Source organism: Theropithecus gelada, chromosome 13 (assembly GCF_003255815.1).
Source record: "Theropithecus gelada isolate Dixy chromosome 13, Tgel_1.0, whole genome shotgun sequence".
Lineage (NCBI taxonomy): Eukaryota > Metazoa > Chordata > Mammalia > Primates > Cercopithecidae > Theropithecus > Theropithecus gelada.
The window spans coordinates 72,974,719-72,994,794 of record NC_037681.1 but is presented as its reverse complement, the minus strand read 5'-3'; the positions used below and the strand labels follow the sequence as shown (position 1 = coordinate 72,994,794).

The 20,076-nt window shown below is 36.6% G+C and overlaps 1 long non-coding RNA gene across 1 annotated transcript in view; it reads right to left on the bottom strand.

Annotated features, from left to right (window-relative positions):
• Window positions 1-20,076, bottom strand: part of LOC112604988 — a 1,409,957-nt gene that overhangs the window by 51,449 nt on the left and 1,338,432 nt on the right. Inside the window, exons 10-11 of the long non-coding RNA XR_003115321.1 lie at window positions 5,055-7,018; window positions 3,382-3,470 (exon numbers count right to left, since the gene is read on the bottom strand). This is a non-coding gene — a long non-coding RNA (uncharacterized LOC112604988). The remainder of the gene's footprint in view (window positions 1-3,381; window positions 3,471-5,054; window positions 7,019-20,076) is intronic.

Genomic DNA, 20,076 nt, shown 5'->3' with positions numbered 1-20,076 from the left:
GCCGGGCGAGATGGCGGGCGCCTGTAATCCCAGTTACTTGGGAGGCTGAGGCAGGAGAATGGCGTAAACCCCAGAGGCGGAGCTTGCAGTGAGCTGAGATCCGGCCACTGCACTCCAGCCTGGGCGGCAGAGCGAGACTCCGTCTCAAAAAAAAAAAAAAAAAAAAAAAAAAAATTAAATACTGTCACTTAAGTTGGTGGGGCCATGTAGAACTATACCTGTTTGTTTACTTTTGTTAGAAATCTCAGAAGACTTCCTTCTGTTAAAGTTCATTAAACTCCTAAGGAGGCTCCAAATACATTGTTTATCCACTGCTTAGGTGAGTAAATAAAGAATATAAATAAAGGAAAGAGCTAAGTGGCCCCCTCAGACTAGAGAAAACTGCAGTAATTTCAGAGAGCAAAGAATGTTTTGCTCAGTGTTTGCTCAAGGTTTATCACGGGCCTAACCCAATCTGATCCCCCATCCCACCTTACATTCTGGTGACTCCTGAAAAAATGAGCAGAAGTCAGTAAGTCAGTGGAACAGGAGCAAAATCATGAACAGCACTATTCTTTCTGCAAATCAGAATGAAGACCATGAAAATAATTAAAATGTAAGCCTAGAATATCCAGAAAGAAATAAATTTTAGATTCTGAAAGAATTACAGGTAGCATAAAAGCATAGCCAATACAAAACACAGAATAAAAGTAGTAATGATGATGCTAATCATGTACATACATTCATTTCCCCCTTATTTCTTAGGTAATTTATTCAAAGTAGTATTTTTCATCTCTTTCTTCATGTATAATTTCTAAATTCCTGGTTTTCCTGATTTATTGTAACCTGAGTTTATATGCCTACCCTGAATTATTTTCCACAGTCCCACAACATGCACACATGTATGCAGACACACATACATATTAATAGAATTGATTCTGGATAAGCCATCATCTTTATTTGCCAAGACACGCACTTCTCCTCCAGGTCTGTTCCTCTAGGCTAGGAAATCCTCAACTGCATCCTCTAATTTTCCAAATATTATAATTTCTCAGAGCCTTCACTAAAGTCTTTATCTGCTATAAAACTCTCTAACTGAGAAGATTTCCTAAGTATTTTCTCAAGTTTTTTGTCAGGCTACTTGATATCTAGTGTCAGGAAGAGGTGATCCAGAAGGTGAAATTAGGTGATTGGTCACAGGAACATTGGTGAGACCAGGCCAAGGAGTCAGAAAACCAAAATGGATTAAAGACACATGAGTGTCTAAACTAACTAACGTTCCTGAAAAAAATGCACACAGAAATTCTACAACATGTGGCTGCATTGCTTGTTGGTTTTACTTGCTGTTGTCTTCAATTTTCATGTTCAGATGCTTTACACCCCTAGAATATGCTAAAAGCCCTAAAAACTCATCATTTATTTTAGTCTTTACTAATCTCTGTTTTGCCTTAACACTCTTAGAAATTATTGCATGGTGAGAATAGAAAAGTATAAATGCCCTAGATAATAATTCCATGCTGAAAATATTATATATTTGTACTGAGTCCTCGAGATTGTATACAGCAGGAATTTTTGACTTGCTTTTTTTTTAACACTTTGGGAAGTCTGGTGAACCCGTTTTTCAAAATAATGTTTTTATATTCATAAAATGTATACATGGAATTATAAATAATACAACAACACTTAAATATAATTATCAAAATATTATTTTAAAACCTAATTTGTGATATTGCAATATGTATTATTACATATTAAAATATTGCATAACAGGGTGAAATAATGTTATTTCATTAGCATATTGAAGTATCGCAATTCTATAATGTAGTATGAAAATACCTGTGACTGACGTCTCATAGTGTCAAATTTGGAGGTGCTGCAAATATTTCTGTGACTAGCCATACACATTCATAATGAAAGGAAATGCTAAATGTCCATTAGAAGTTAGTGAATATGATTTTGTTTTTCCATTCCAGTTTATAGACCCTGTGAATTCTACCCACAGACTTTTTCCTGAGTGTCAGTGGATCCCATATTTAGAACCCCAATCTAGCAGAACCTTTCTTTTTATGTAGAAGGAAATGATGAAGAGGTTACAGGAACTAGCTCAATATCATAAAACTTGGTGGAAGTACTGAAATTAACAGAAATTGTATCTTTTCCCACCAAGGCCAAAGCTCGTAATATCATCCATGGCTAATTCATGCGCTTTCATTTAAAAATGATCACAAGTGTTAGTGTATAATTTGAAAGCATATATTCATAAATTCTCAGAAAACACTCTGTAAATGAAGGATTTATTACTTTGTGCTCACCTCTGTTTTGTAAATTACTGCTTTACACTAGAATGATCTGTATATCAGTCTATCTCCCCCAATAGCAGGTGAACTCCTATAGAAAAGCCACTGTGACAAATATATATTATGACTCCTGGATCCTTGAATTGGGCTTGGTGTGCTTGTTTGAGCTGAATTTTATTTACTTCATTGTTATTTGTTTACTAACCCACATCCTTCATAGTTTGCTTTTTTTTTTTTTTTTTTTAGTAGACTGAAAGTTCCTGGTGACAAAAGTAAGTCTTACATACTTCTCTACCCCACAGTGTTTATCACAAAGCTGCATATATTTAATAAAGATTGATATAGAAGGAAGTATTTTTTAAAAGAGTACTTGAAAATTAAGATAATTTGAAGCCTATATTTTACAATGAATTTCTCAAACTACCATAGAAAAATAAATTAATACAAAATTTTGCAGTGAATAAACAGCTCTGCATATTCCATGTTCAATGTGTAATGAAGATATAGTATTTTAAAACTCCTGTATGAATTTCTTGATTTGGAAAAGTCGACACTTTTAATTATTCTAGGTTATAATTATCATAGGTTATATATTGGGTTATTTATATTAGGTTATATCATAAGCTATTATATATAGGTTATTTAGATAAGCTAGATAAAGAGCATTTGCTTGTCTCACCCTTGGCAGAGTATGTACTACTGTGTTTCAAAAATGATATTCCAGAAATAAAAGTACATTGCATCTTAGAATATTTGAAAAATCACTTTAATTCGAATTTTCTACCAACCACATTTTTCTCATTTTGTCTATATTTGGATGTTATCTAGTTGCACAGAAGCTTTATTTTCCTTACCATTTTGGGGGAGTTAGCTTCTTCACAAGTGAGATTGCCCATTTTGTTGTGATGAGTGGTTTTATATCTTACTGTCGTGCTTTTAGCCAACTGACTTGGCTCACTAATGATACAGCTATTGCCATCTTAGGTCAGGATGAGATCCAAAAATAATGCAGAAAAATAACACCTGTGCCTTTGTCCATTTTGTGTTGCTGTAACTGAATGCCACAGATTAGGTAATTTATAAAGAAAAGACATTTATTTCTTACAGTTCGAATGACTGGAAAACCAAGCCTGAGGGTCCTGTATCTGATGAGGGCCTTCTTGCTGTGCCATCCCATGGCAAAGTGTGGAAGGGCTAGAGAGAATTTAGGAAAGCAAGAGATAAAGAGGGGCCTGAACTTCCTTTTAACAAGCCTACCCTCAAGATAATTAACCCACTCTAGCAATAACAACATGAATGCATTCATAAGGGCAAAGCCCTAATCCACCTCTTATTGGAATCCTCCTCCCAACACTGTTGCATTGGGGATGAAGTTTTCAACACATGAACTTTGAGGGACACATTTAAACTCTAGAAACCTGATGTTAAGCGTGGAAGTATGCACTATTAACATAAGTAACATGTTCCAATCCTATTGGTGACTTTTCTTATTAACAGTTTTTGACACTTCCTAACAAAGTTTTTTAAAAGTTTAATTTATATTTGAAAAGTGACAATAGTCAAAGTTTTCAAAGGATCAACTAGTCTTTGTGTATTTTTCTGCCCTGCAGATTTTCCTTTAAAATATACTAACAAATTTAACATCCAATTCCGTGGATTTTACTATACTTCCTAAAATTTTAGAAATTATATTAGATTAAAACAATTGTATATATTATTTTAACTTAAAATTGGCTAATTTGAGATATCTTACAAACTTTTAAAACCAAGAGGTCATGAGATAATTAAATGAGTATGTTTGGTGTGGTTTTGAATTGTCCCCATGATTTAATAATTAAAATATCACTGAAGTTTTCACTGTGTTACAGAAACTTTCTGGATGGTGTAGATAAAGAACAACTATTATTCTAGTAATAGTTTTCTTTCTTTAATTTTTTCTTTCTTCTTCTATCAAACATTCACAGTATAGTAATAATAAATTTATAAAATTCTTTTCAAATGTTACCTCATTTCCTCCTTATAATAATCCTATCCTGTGGGATAGGTATTCTCTATTTTTCTAAAAAAAAAAAAAAAAAAAAAAATTCCTGGCCAGGTGCGGTGGCTCACGCCTATAATCTCAGCACTTTAGGAGGCCGAGGCAGGCAGATCATGAGGTCAAGAGTTGGAGACCAGTCGGGCCAACATGGTGAAACCCTGTCTCTACTAAAAATAGAAAAATTAGCCGGGCTTGGTGGCAGGAGCCTGTAATCCCAGCTACTCTGGAGTCTGAGGCAGGAGAATGACTTGAATCCAGGAGGCAGAGGTTGCAGTGAGCCAAGATCGCACCACTGCGCTCCAGCCTGGGTGACAGAGCAGGACACTGTCTAAAAAAAAAAAAAAATCCAGGGCACAGTCCCCTTTCCTATCTATTTATCTCTGATTCTTCCACATTAATAAAAAGCTTAGATACTTAAAACTGAATTGAGTTACAATTGTTATTTTCTTATAAAATTAATCTTTAAGATAATAAATAGTAATATTTAATGGGGTAAAAAACATAATTTAACTTATCAATGCAGAATATATAATTTTCCCCTCAAATTTAAACAAACAAACAAAAAACCATATTACTCTTAAGAAATTCCATGCTTTGCCAACAGTCTCATTATAACATCCTGATTTCTTTGATTACTTATTCGAGATGGCAGAGTGACACCTTCATGTTATTATGATGCCACGTGTGTTGTAGGGAGAAGTGACACTGGGATAGTTCAATAAGCAACAGTAGTAGTTTACCTGAATAACCTCCCTTTATGCAGATTAGGCAGAAACATACAATCAGGTTATAATTTCAGTACATAATATCACAAATTCATAAATGTCAGAATCGCTCCTTTGCCTTTTCCTTTTTCTTTGCAATATTTCCCCAATTTCTTTCAGAGGAAAATATCTAAAAGGAACACGTTTTACATGCAAAACTTCAAACCCAGAACTGGATTGGAATTACTAACTAATGAAAGAAAAACAAAATAGCTAGAAACAATCTAATTTATTTGTTATATTGGCATTGTTTTCAAATTCCTACCACTCCCAGTCCTCATTTAGAACAAAAATTCATACCTTCTATCACAGTCTCTTTATGTTACTATAATAAAATACCAGACTGGGTAATTCATAAATAATAGAAATGTTACTTCTCACAGTTCTGAAGGCTGGATGTCCAAGATCAAGGTGCAGGCAGGTTTGGTGTCTGGTGAGAGTCTTGTCTCTGCTTCCAAGGTGGTGCTTTGAATGCTGTGTCCTCACATGGTGGAAGAGCAAAAGAGAGTGGACCCACTGCACCAAGGGCTTTTATAAGGACCGTAATTCCTTCCATAAGGGCTTCACCCTCCTCATGTAATTACCTCCTAAAGTAAGGTAATTAGCAATCCCAAGGGGTTTAAATGCTACTGTTGAAATGCTACTATCTAAAGTACAAGTAGAGCACGCTATAAGTGGGGTAAGAGGATTGCTAATCAGTAGGGTACTAAAGGGCTAAATTACTCATTACTAATTTAGTCCTTTACAACACTTCCAGTTTCTGCCATATATTTTACCAATTCAAATATAAACTCCAAGTAACCAAGTGTAGTGATCTGCTTTGTGAAGTGATGTATCTTCTGCACCTAGAAAATTGTACAACATGGTCAATAAATACTTGTTGAATAAATGGATATTGTAGATGAAGTATAATGTTCAAATTAGATGATTAAGTTTATTTGATTTAAATTTATGTATCTACCTATGATGGTGATTTTTAGTCTGATAGTAGCATCACTGTTTAGATGCTGCTGTCTAAAGTACTACTAGAGCACTCTGTAAGTGGGGTAAGGGGATTGCTAATCAGTAGGGTACTAAAGGACTAAATTGCTAATTTAGTCCTTTAGAGCACTTTTAGAGTGTTCTAAGTGAGGTAAGGGCGTTGCTATTTAGCAGGGTACAATTTTAAGTTAGTTCTTTAGGAATGACTTTATTGTAAAAGTGACATTTGTGCAGAAACTGAATGAGGTGAGTGGATACTAGAGGAACTGTCCTCCCTGCAGAGAGAACAGCAATAGAAATGTTCTTGAAGCAAGAGCATGGTCAGCGTGTTTACGAATCAGCAGGGAGGAGACTATGGCTGCAACAGAGTGGGCAAGGTAGAAATTCAAAACGAGTCCATCAGGAAAGGTCAGAAAGTGATCTTGTGGAGTATTGTAAAGACTTCCTGAGTGAGGGGAGAACCACCAGAAGCTTTTGTACAGAGAAGTGATATATTTATTACTGTAGTTGCAGTGTTGCGATTTAGTGGTATGTGTGAAGGAGAGGAAGGAAGAAGGGATGCAAAAGGCAGAAACAGGAAGACCAGGTAAAGGGCTGTTCCAATAATTTACAAGAAATATAGAAGTGGTTTTTGATAAGGTACTAGTGGTTGAAGTGCTGTAAAAATAGTAAGATTTGGGGTAGATTTTGAAGATGACACCAACAGAATTTGCCTATAGATTGTGTGTAGTGTATTAGAAAAAGACTCCAGAACAATCGAGACCATCCTGGCTAACATGGTGAAACCCCGTCTCTACTAAAAATACAAAAAAATTACCTGGGTGTGGTGGCGTGCACCTGTGGTTCCAGCTGTTTGGGAGGCTGAGGCAGGAGAATCGCTTGAACCCAGGAGGCGGGAGTTGCAGCGAGCCGAGATCACACCACTGTATTCCAGCCTGGGTGACAGAGCAAGACTCCATCTCAAAAAAGAAAAAAAAAAAAAAAAAATAGAGTTACTGTTTGCTGGGATCTGGGGAACTGTGGAAGAAGCAGAATTTTGGGAGACGTATCAAGGACTTGGTTTAGGACAAGTGAATTCTGAGATGATTATTAGACATCAAATGGAGAGGTTGGTTAGAGAGTTGGATTGACACGTCTGAAATTCGTGTGTCAGGTTCAAGTTGCACATTTAAATTTGGAAGTCATCTGCATAATGCCATGAGACTAGGTAAGATTATTCTGTAAACAAACAGAGAAGAGAGGAGAGCCATGGACTGAACTTTGAAGAATCCCAGCATGAAAACGTTGAAAACATGAGGAAAAGCAAGTAAAGGGAACTAAGAAGGAATGGTCAGTGTGGTAAGGCAGGAACAAAGACTGTCATACCCTGGAAGCCAAGAGAAGATATTTCACAGAGAGTGAACACTGTTTCCATTAAGCAAGTCATAGGACTAATTTACCAAGTTATATAATTACAGGTATAACCTACATGGAGACGAGTGTTTGATGGAATGTTAGGTATGAGGTATCTGGAAGAGAAAATTTGGAGATAAAAATATAGATAACTATATAAAGAAATTTTTTTTTTTTTTTTTTTTTTTTTTTGAGACGGAGTCTCGCTCTGTCGCCCAGGCTGGAGTGCAGTGGCCGGATCTCAGCTCACTGCAAGCTCCGCCTCCCGGGTTCCCGCCATTCTCCTGCCTCAGCCTCCCGAGTAGCTGGGACTACAGGCGCCTGCCACCTCGCCCGGCTAATTTTTTTTATTTTTTTTATTTTTTAGTAGAGACGGGGTTTCACCGTGTTAGCCAGGATGGTCTCGATCTCCTGACCTCGTGATCCGCCCGTCTCGGCCTCCCAAAGTGCTGGGATTACAGGCTTGAGCCACCACGCCCGGCCTTATATAAAGAAATTTTATTCTTAAAGGTAGCAGGAAATGGGATGCAGCTAAGAAAGGATATGTAGTTAAGATAATTTATTCAGAGATACTATAGCACATGAGTTTCTTCATGAGAGCAATCAATAAAGTCGATAACAATCATGATGCAGAATAGAGACAAGGAATGTCTAAATGATGTTCCTGAGTAGACAAGAAGGAGAAGGATCTAATGATCAGGTAGAGGGGCTGACCTTCGAAAAGGACACAGATAGTTCATATACAGCTTGCAATGTGTATACTGGTGAATAATGCTTATTTAAAACCCATGTTGCGAACACTTAAGCTTTCATATTTCAAAGAAAATGTTCTCGCAAAAATTGTACAGGAAATGGGTATTTTGATATCCTCTAACTTATAGATGAGAAAAAGTAAAGTTAAACTGTATTTAGAAACCCACCTACTATCATAAAATATTCTGCAAAGTTTTAATTAAGACTTGGATCTTCTTGGAAATTTTAATTAGAAATTGACTAATTAGCCCTTAATCCAAATAATTTAGATTCATTATTTCTTGTGGAATAATGTTCCCAAACTTACCTGTATATCAAAATCACTTCTGGGATCTCATTTTGCTTTGATTGGCAACATAATCTCTGGTCTTTACCTTTGAACATTCTCTTTTAGTAAATCTTGGAAGGGAATGGGTGCTTTAAAATAAGGCGTCAGTTGTTTTCAAAGTGCTTTCACATTTGAGTACCACTGTGGTGTCAGACATATAAGCTATACGAAATGATTTTCTGCACATAGGAATCCTCTGCAAGCCATATATATTTTTCATCATGAAGAAAAATATGAACTCGTGAGAAGTTCAGTGTGTGATTTTTATGATAAATCACCTTCAGTGAATTAGCTTTCATGATTAATAATGTTAGATATATGAATTTTCTTTTTATAAAGATTGGGCGCATTAATTTAGTGTTGAAGAGAGAATAGTAAGACTTCATTTGAGTGCCGGTTTCAGTTCCTTATAGTGGGTCCTAAGTTGGTGAGGGAGCATATCAGGGCCTGAATTAGGGGCTTTAAGGAAAGCTAGTCCCAATTTTCATCATAATTATCTTGTTTTAACTTATTTTGTTAAAGTCCTGTTTGATATTTCATTTCAAAGAATATTTGTATTTTATTTAAACGTACAAAAACTGAATTAGAGAGATGATGTCCATCAAAGACTCAGGTCCCCAAACAGTAAAGTGCTCAATCTGCTTTCTGACATCACTGTAGTCTCCGTGCAAGAACAGTGTTGTCAAACATCACTGATGAAAAGATGTTTACTAACTAGTCTCATATTCAGTGATACAGCACTCTTGACACATAGTACCATTTTTATGAAGACTTCGATAAAATAAATCTATTTGACACTTTGCCCTAGGGCAACTGGAGGGACTGCCGTCTACAAAGATTAAATTAAACACAAGTAAACCTTATTACTAATGAGCTTTACTGCTAAATTTCACAATATTCTTCTGATAAACTTGGCTGAATATGAACAACTTGAAGTACTATTTGTACAGAGTAAGTAGATCTAATGCTTAGAACAAAATTAAACTTATTTGGTCCATCCCCTACTAAAACCATGCTCTTATCCCACCTATTTAAATATTACAACTCTGATTAATAATTTATTGAAATATTTAATTTAAAAATATGCAAAAGTATTTTGTGTTAGTCTGAGTTTTCTAATAAGCACACCAAAAGGGGATTAAATATTAAGAAATTTGTTATTTAAAAAAACTGTGGGAGAAAATGGGGAGGGAGCCAGGAGAGTCCGAGAGAGTCATCAGCCCATGATATAAGTCTGACCCAGAGTGAAGGAGAAAGAGAAAGCAGGAAAAAAGTTTGGATGGAAGCATCTTAGACTACACTTGCCATTTTAAGGAAAAGTTAGCAAGCCAAAGTCATCCGTTAGAAGAGGCTAGCTTCTCCAGCGCTAGACTGCCTTAGGATCTCTACCATGTTTTGTCATTGACTGAGAGTTGCCATAGGAAATGTGTCCTCTGCACAAACACAGCAGTGAGTTTTAGGGGTTGCAGCTGGGACTCTTGGTCAATTACACTTCCTGCATTTGGAGATTTGAGAGGCCTATTCTCATAATCACCACACATGTACTCCCGTGTCTGAGTTTGTGTTATTTATTCATCTACTGTTATTGACGTCAGATTAAATTTTTGCCTCCAGTAACTGTAGAGGCTGGAGATTACCCTGAATTCAACTATAAAACTGGACAAGAGAAGCTAATACTCCTGTTTTTTCATGCTGCTCACTTAAATACATTTGAGTGTCTAGTTTTTCTATTTCTTGCTACTCTTTCTAGGGTCATACCCATATGGGAAATTGAATGTACTTCTGTTTCGATATAAAAAGAAGGCACTTTTCCCAAAAGGCACCATTAAGAAAGACTGAGAAGGTGCCAGCCCCGAGGCTGTATGAACTGAGCTGCTCTTCACACAGAACCGATTCCTCTCATTCCTCAACCTTGGCAGCTAATGGAATATGCTTCTCCAAGGGGGAAGATTTATTCACAAAATGACTCTATAGAAAAATGTACAAGGAGTAAAGCAGATCTGCAGTTAGGGTGATGAAATTTTTCATGCTCTGTTTGTGAAGTGATTGGTGTTTTCTACCAGTTATCTTTGTGCTTTGGCTTCAATTTGAGATTACCAGGTGTCTGCCTTCCTATAGAAGAAATTTGAGGCTATTTAAAAGAGATGAGAAAAGGTTCCTGTAGTTACATTCCTTCACTTCAACCACAAACCTGGGCTGGTTCTGAAGACGCAAAAGGGAACGTGACAGGACTTGATAAGTGTCAGGTTGCTCATGTAGAGATTTAGTATTTAGGCATTGTTATTTGGGAAGTAGGAAGTATAATGAGGTCAGGAGTGCTGCAATTTTTGTTTTAGTCTCAGTTTCACTCTGTGACTTTGAGAATATCCTTTAGGCATTTTGAATAGGAGATTTCTAATATGAGCTGGCTGACCTAGCTGATCAGTATGATTAAGATACCTCCAGGAATTTTACAACATGGCTGCCCTGCATCATGGTTGCTTCTCCCATTATTCAAAACTAAGTGCTTTAATCAACAGTACAGATGATGTGAGAGTGGAATTTCTGTGAGTGTTCAGCTGAGTACATTTGTGTGTGTGTGTATGTGTGCCTCTGTGCATGTGCCTGTACATACATGTATATGATCATGGGATTCTTTTATTAATGAGTAAATAACCTCAAATTGTAGCAGGCAGATTTCTTTTTTTAAATAGTTTGTGGTAATGAAAATGAAGAAGAAAACTTTAGAGCCCGGAGAGATCTTAGCCCAGACTTTATTAGTATTATTATTATACTTTAAGTTCTAGGGTACAGGTGTACAACGTGCAGGTTTGTTACATATGTATACATGTGCCATGTTGGTGTGCTGCACCCATCAACTCGTCAGCACCCATCAACTCGTTATTTACATCAGTTATAACTCTCAATGCCATCCCTCCCCCCACCCCCTCCCCATAATACGCCCTGGTGTGTGGTGTTGCCCTTCCCGTGTCCAAGTGATCTCATTGTTCAGTTCCCACCTATGAGTGAGAACATGCGGTGTTTGGTTTTCTGTTCTTGCGATAGTTTGCTGAGAATGATGGTTTCCAGCTGCACCCATGTCCCTACAAAGGACACGAACTCATCCTTTTTTATAGCTGCATGGTATTCCATGGTGTATATGTGCCACATTTTCTTAATCCAGTCTGTCACTAATGGACATGTGGGTTGATTCCAAGTCTTTGTTATTGTGAATAGTGCCGCAACAAACATACATGTGCATGTGTCTTTATAGCAGCATGATTTATAATCCTTTGGGTATATAACCGGTAATGCAATGGCTGTTAGCGCAGACTTTTTAAAAAATATGTTTTGTCCAAGTGAACCATAATCAACTGTGATGCTTTTTAAAATACAGATTCACAGGCCTCACCATAAACCTTCTAATTAAGACTCCTTTGGTATGGGACCAAGGAATCTTAATTTTTAATGAAGTCTCTGAATGCGTATTTTGTGCATGAGTGTTTGAGAATTGTTGATCTAATCAAGTAGTGCATTTTCTAGATAAAAACTGAGATTGAGAGGTGACAATATAAATATATTGAGTAGAATTGATCAAGCTGATTCAGATAACTAGTATTTGAATTCCAATTGAAATAAGAACATCATTAACTCATTCGTTTATTAATTCCTCTAATAAACATGAATGGGATGCTTATTTTATTTACGTACTATGCTAAGTGTTTTATATAGACTGTCTAACACGTAAACTATCTCTGTGATATAATAGCTCAGAAGTTACATTTATTTTTCTTTTCCACATAAGGAAATTGAGGCTGAATATTTCAAATAATTTGCCTATGTTCTGGCCCCTAGTACGCTGTTTTTTGTTTTATTTTTTCAAAACAGTTTCTTGTTTCTTCATGCAGGCTGGTGTGCAGTGGCACAATCATAGCTCACTGCAGCCTCAAACTGTTGAGCTCAAGTGATTATTGAGCCTCAGCCTCCCAAGTAGCTTTGATTACAGGCACAACACACTGCCCCTGGCTAATTCTTTTTAATTTTAAATGTTTGTAGAAATGTAGTCTTGCTGTGTTGACCAAGCCACTCTTCAACTCCTGGGCTCAAGCGATCCTCCCATTTTGGCCTTCAAAAGTGCTGGGATTACAGGTGTGAGAGCCCCTGCACCTGAACCAAGCTGTTGTTTTTAACTCTAAAACTCATGCTCCTTAATTACAACATTTATTTTCTCCCAAGGCAGAAGAAAAAAATTGTAAAGTTCCTACCATGTAGCAGGAAGTTTTACATGTTAGATAATTAATTATTTTCCTCATTGGATTATATATTATAATAAATATATCTTATATATAAATAAATGTACTAAATATATTATGTATTATATATTATATAATATAATATATACAAAAAAGATATATATACCACATATATATATATGTACATATATATACTGAAAATAAAACTCTAATGCTCCTAATCATCTAGATGGACCCATCGTCTTGGCCAAGGGCATTCCAGAGTTACCTGAAAATCTAGTTCAGACTGTGATGGAAAATGGTGTTGGACATGGCTCATTATACCCTTCCAGCATTATCATCAACACAGACCTTAAATCTGATAAGAAATACTCATTGTCTATTCTCTCTGAAGCCTGCTAGTTGGAGACTTTTTCTCCATGATAAAACCTAGGTCTCCACAACCCCTTATCATACCCTGATATTCCTTTCAACTGATAATAACTCTGTCAACCAATTGCCAATCAGAAAATTTGTAAATTCACCTATGACCTAGAAGCCCCCTCTTCCAGTTGTCCTGCCCCTCCAGATTGAACCAATGCAACTCTTACAGGTATTGATTGATGTATAATGTCTCCCTAAAATGAACAAAAAACACACTGTACCCAGATGCCCGCAGGTACATGTCATCAGGACCTCTTGAGGCTGTGTCACAGGCACGTTTTTAACCTTGGCAAAATAAACTTTCTAAATTGATTGAGACCTGTCTTAAATATGGGGCTCACTATATATATATGTCTTTAACGAAACAGGTCATTGAAACTCAGAAATGTTAAGGAATAGAACCAAAGTCACAAAAACCCAGGCATCTTGACTTCTAGCTGTCAACAGGTAATTTAATACATTTTTTGACCTGAATACTATGACTAGCTACTTGAAACTGATACAGGTTTGAGAGTGAGGCTCTAGACCTTTTGAAAGAGTGTCAACTCAGACACTCAGCTTCTAACTGAGACTGAATATACTGAAGGTATTACTGACAGTGTCCCATTGTGCTGGAGGGTCCGTCTCACCTATCAGCTGAGTTATGCTTGGCTATGTGTTTCACTCAAGCAGTGAAATGGATAGAAAACCGATGTGGTTATTTCCCCATATTTCAGGTTGCTGCCTGGAATACTGTCAGCTGGGACCTTGCATTATGCTAATGTTATTGCAGCATTGTGTTTGCATTCCAACAGGGATTGCTTTCCTTCTCACAAACTGCACCTCACCAAAATGTGGAAGTATCCAGTTTACAAATTCACCACTACTCCTGGCATCCTCAGGGACCATTTCAAAGTATTAGATGATGGTAAGCAAATTAGTTGCTTGATTCCAATGAACTGAGGTCAACATAACATCTGTTTTCCTCAACTTTGCTATCACCTTTATTTCTGAGGTGTTTGCCTGTGCCTTGATTCATTTTGTCATCTAAGAGCATTTTCTTTGACCTAGAGCTTCTTGTCTCCTGTCAATTTTCTTCCAAGTTGTTTGCTTGCCACAGCCTGGTTAGAAAATTATAACTGACTAAGTAGCCAACAAAAATCCCTAAAGTTCTGCTGTTTTCAAACTATGCAAATGCCATTTCTAAAAAAAATTGAGCATTGACATTTGACGCAGTGAACATAAATATTTTTGTTGTCAGTGTGGAAAAAGGAGGGCAAAATTCTTGGTCACCCACTCTCAGATCAAGTAATCCTGAAGTAATGCATTTATTAGTCAAAGTATTTTGTAAAGAATGTATTAAACAAATGTTGTGAAACTTATTTTACTTATTCTTGAGATCTATGTTCTTCAAGAATTGGGAAAGTTAAAATAATCTTTGAAGTTATGCAGTTACCATCACTTCCCCAAAGTCATCAGCAAAGTTTTTGGCCAAACTGACTGCTCATGTTAGCTCAAATGAACAGTAGATAAGACTGTACTGAATTAGGCTGTTCTTGTCATATGTTAGATACGGTCTCAATCCAAAGGGTAAGTACAACTGGAGTCCTGAAGGAAAACTAAAGTCAGAATTAAAGAAAATATCAAATGTCGAGTTCAAGAGGTAAAAAAAATAAAAGCTACAAGGTCAGCAGCAACGATGAGGAAAACACACCGAAGTGCAATGAATTTTTCCACCCATCCTTTGATCTTCTCTTTCTAATATACCCTTGCTGTGTTCCATGGGACATCTCATGATCTGTCAGGTCTACCCCATGCTATGCCTCAAATTCCGTTGTTTTCCTGCATTGTAAGGCATTCCTTACAATGCCTGTGAGTCTAAGCCATAAGAGATTATCACAGAGTCCCTAACTTATTTTCCAGCTTCTGTGTTGAATCATCTCAATCCACGGTCTATGTAGCACATAGACTCAACAGTTTGTTTAGAAAGTGAATCAGATCATATTGCTGTTCTGCTTGAACCTTTTTAGTAGTTGTTTATTTATCTTGTGATTTGTAAGATCCAGCATGACTCTAGTTTTACTTGACTTCCTCTCTTCACGCTATATGTTCAAGACCCACTCTCTCACTTCGTTGCACTTGAGCCTCACTTGACTTCTTTCTCTTCCTCAGATGCATCAAGCCCCTTCGCAATACACTGTCTTTCCCCTTGCTCATTACTTTGCAGGTTTTTTTTCTCTAGCCCTTCGGATGGCTAACATCAGTGCCTTTCCTCAGGTCTACAATCAAATGTCAGCTACTCAAAGAGCCCTCTCTGACCAGCCTCTCATAGTAAGGTACTACCAATGACATTTTTTTTTCTGTCACATCATTTATATTACTTCCTTATACTATTTATCTTAATCTGCAGTATGATAGATTATGTGAATTGATCCACTCAACCTCCACTTTACCCTCCCTCTAAACTGCCTTTCTATAGCACAGACACTGGTGAGTTAAAAAAATCTACACTTACCAGACTTATTTGCACTAGAATCCTCATTCAAAATTAAGTTTTAAGTAACTTTTGAAAAACAGAAGTGAAGTACAGGCTATTGTCTTGCTTACGCTGACAAACAAGGTTGTTGAGATAAGAAGAGGGACATGGATGCAGCTGGAAACCATCATTCTTAGCAAACTATCACAAGAACACAAAACCAAACACCGCATGTTCTCACTCATAGGTGGGAACTGAACAATGAGATCACTTGGACTCGGGAAGGGGGACATCACACACTGGGGCCTATTATGGGGAGGGGGGAGGGGGGAGGGATTGCATAGGATTTATACCTGATGTAAATGACGAGTTGATGGGTGCAGCACAGCAACATGGCACAAGTATACATATGTAACAAACGTGCACGTTATGCACATGTACCCTAGAACTTAAAGTATAATAATAAAAAAAAAAAGATAAAAAAAAAAAAAAAGAAAGGCCGAATTTTGTGTTTCAGTGTATTCTCTCTAGTCTCATGGATGCTAGAGGCAACTGTGGCACAACACTAGCTCTTTGAATGTGGTTACATGATACTGGAGGGCTTTTGAATATACAACCTCCAGTGGCAGGGCTCTGACCTTCATTTCTTCAGCCTTTTGAACCATTTTGTCTGTATTTCTCTATTAACTTTCCATTTCAAACTCCTCTGTTTAAAGTATCTAGAGTGTTTTTCTTAACTTCACTTAAACACTGCCTTATTTATATGTTTATGATTTGTTTTTTGTTTGTACCCACTTGATTGCAAGCTCAAAAGGGAGAGAGATATGCCTTATTCAGTACTATACAGTTATTCAACACTAAAATATTTCTTGGCACAAAATATGAACAAATGAAGATTGATAGAACAATTCATACAAATGCACTAAGCTTAATTCATTCGGGAAATAGGCCAAAGGAATCTGGACCATAATATTCTCGGTTCTGATCTTGGTTTATTTTGGACTTACATGACTTTAGGGAATGGAACTCTTTTAGAAACTAAGAGTATCATGCCCATGCTTTTGCTTTTCAGAATATATAAATGTTAACAGTGTCTATTGAATGGATTTTCATGTAGATGTCAATGCATCCCAGTGAAAAAATAACAGAACTAGATCAGGAGCTTTCATCCATAGCAATAACTTTCAGTAAAGTTATTGCTTTTCTGACAATCTGCATATTCATCCTGGTGAATAAAATCCTATTTTTATAACTTGTCTTTTGCATGAGAAATCTGGAAATAGCACACGTTTCTGGTTGTGCTGCAGGCTTCTAAGTTACTCCAGCTGAGGCATATAGCCTTCCTTCACTTCTTCATCTCTGTTTCTCCTCTCTGCTCTTCCTTCTCTCTTGTCTTCTCTCCTTTCTTCTTAAAATATGAATTAATATCACACAACAGGCTAAATAATGCAGATTACAATATCCAATATCGTCATTCACAGAAATGAGTCAGCATCTTTCACTAAGCAAGTTTCTACCAGGAGGGAGCTTCAAACATTTTGAAATACTTCACTTCTTCAGATGAAAAGGGGCACTGAATCAAAATGGAATTGTTGTTTATGTTGATCTGCTCTCTCTCACCTGCAATACTTAATCAGGTTACTGAGGTCCTCTTTACTCCTTCCTTCTTCTGATAGTTTAAAATTGACATAGTGGCCCATCATTAGTACATTGATTCTAAGGGTTAGGGAGCTGCTGCTGTTGACGGATGCACTATGAATGATCTGACATATTTTCAATTTATTTTTTTCCTTGTTTTTTAAGTAACAACTTTCTAGTATCTATAAACATAATTTTTTAACTGGCTCTTCTAAAATATATATATATATTTTATACATAAAATATATATATAAATATATATAATATATTTTTTTATATATATAATAAAACATATATATAAATATATATAATATATTTATTTTATATATATATAATAAAACATATATATTTTATGTATAAAATATATATCACATAAATATATATATTCTAAAATATATATATGTATATATGTACACACACACACAAGCCAGTCATGTTGGGCTGTCCCAAAAGCTACATGAAAGGGAAAAACAGACCACGTTTTTCGTTGTTGTTGTTTTGTTTTTCCTAAGGCAGTTTTGCGAGCTCTGAAGCAAAAAGCAATTTTAGCCAATAAAAACTGATTCTCTCAAGTGCAGCAGCCAAATGTGGCCTCATTGCAACAGAGGAGGGAGCTGGAAGCCAGAGGATTGATGTTGCCTGCTTCCATGGGCTTTTATGAGCTCACTCAATGCCCATGTGATGAGCAGCATTTAGTGTGCAAAGAGCTAAAGAGACACACCAGTATGCATATTGATGAGCATAACCACTCACCATTCACCAACCACAGCCTGCTCCTTCAGATCCTCTTTTATGTGGGAAGAAGAGAGAACATAAAAACATGTGTTCAGGAGTTCTCTTTCTATTTATGTTGGAAGAAATGGAGAAGGGAAAAGGTGACTAGGGGATTGAAATAAACCAACAAACCAGGAAGAGCAAAAGGAGAGCAGAGGAGAAAGGGGCTGAACCTAAGGCAATACATTTCTCAAACACTGACAACATTTTCACCTTATGTTCTTTGTTCAAAAAAAGCAAAATAAGATACTGATTTGGCACTGTAGGCATGGAGAGAGAAGTAGAAGAAACAAGTGGGTTTTGCTGGTACATCTAATTCCTTACACATAGCAGCATGAAGAATGATTTTATCAGTTCTGTTCATTTTCCTTTATCCTTTTGCCTTCCTTCTTCCCTCTCTCCCTCCTTCCCTCCCTCCCTCCCTTCCTCCCTTCTTTCCTTCTTTCCTTCTTTTTTCTGTTTCAATTACTGGGCTGCATTTAGATATTACATGGTCCAACCCCCTCCCTTTGTGTATCAAGGGTCAGAGAGTCCTTAAAAAATTAAATTACCTGCCAAATTAAATTAACTATTATCAACTCCTATAAGAGCTAGAAATGTAACTTAGATTCTATGACTTCTATTATAGTATCCTTTGCATTATTTTATCTGATATTATTAATAGTAGTTGGTATTTCTTTATGGAATTTATGTATCCTTGAGCATTAACTGTAATGATATTTTCATAAAATTTAGCATTATGTAAAAGTCACAATTGACGTTGATACAATGTGTTTTCAAGACACTTTTAAAACTCAGTACATTTTCTGTTCTCACAAACTCAGAGGTAATTTACCTGGAACCAAGATCCAAGAGCCAATTCTTAATTATCTGAAGTAAAATCTATTCCATGTCTGATATTTCTGAAGCACAAAAAGGAAGACAGGGATTAATACAATCTTTAATGCAGCGAATATTGCTAAATATCCATGACAGTTATGACTACCAACACCTTTGGTAGAATTGAAGCTGTGAAAGGTAAATAAATCTGAAGGTCCCCAAATCACTAAGCTAAAAGTCGAGCTGGAAGCTGCTTAGTCCAAACCTGCCTCCCATTCTGTTCAAAGTCACCCCTCTGCTCACTGAGATAAATTGCATATCTGCTTCCTTTGGAGAGGCTAATCAGAAACCCAAAAGAATGCAACTGTTTGTCTCTTATCTACCTATGACCTGGAAGCCTCCTCCCTGCTTCCAGTTGTCCTGCCTTTGCTTCAAGTTTTCCTGTCTTTCCAGACAGAACCAATGTTCATCTTACATATGTTGATTGATGTCTCATGTCTCCCTAAAATGTATAAAACCAAACTGTGCTCTGACCACCTTGGGCACATGTCATCAAGACCTCCTGAGGCTGTGTTGTAGGTGCCCATCGTCGACCATGGCAAACTAAACTTTCTAAATTAACCCAGACCTGTCTCAGTTAAAGTGCATTACTAAGATGTTAATTTACTTATGTAAGTTCTGAAAAGATATTCGGGGTTCACAAAGCATATGGTAAATTTCAGACATAAGGAACGAAGGTTGTGGTAGTGAAAAAGAGTGCCTCGTATCATGCTTCTAGGGATCTTTATGTTTTTAGAAAATAACTTACTAGGAAACACTGGCTGTTCTGAAAAAAAAAAAATAGGTGGTTAAAGTGGTTTATTAAAGCAATGATCCTGATACCTCAGGTCACACAATATTTTTACTTAAAATATACAAATAATTAAGCAAAATATGTTTTGCTGTAGACAGAAATTGATCCAAGAATGTGAATTAATACTCAATTCTTCAATCTGTTGTTATGCCCAGACCGTTTATTCACCGAAGAAGACCACCAGAGTCCAGAGTCAAAGCTAAGCAGCAAGGATCTTTATTACAGGTTCGAACCTGGAACTCTCCCTTGCTCACGAAACGAGACGGGCAGGAGAGCTCCCCCACTGAGCTCCGAGCAGTGTTATATAGTCTAAGAAAAGTGGGCATAGAGTTATACAAATCAGATATATG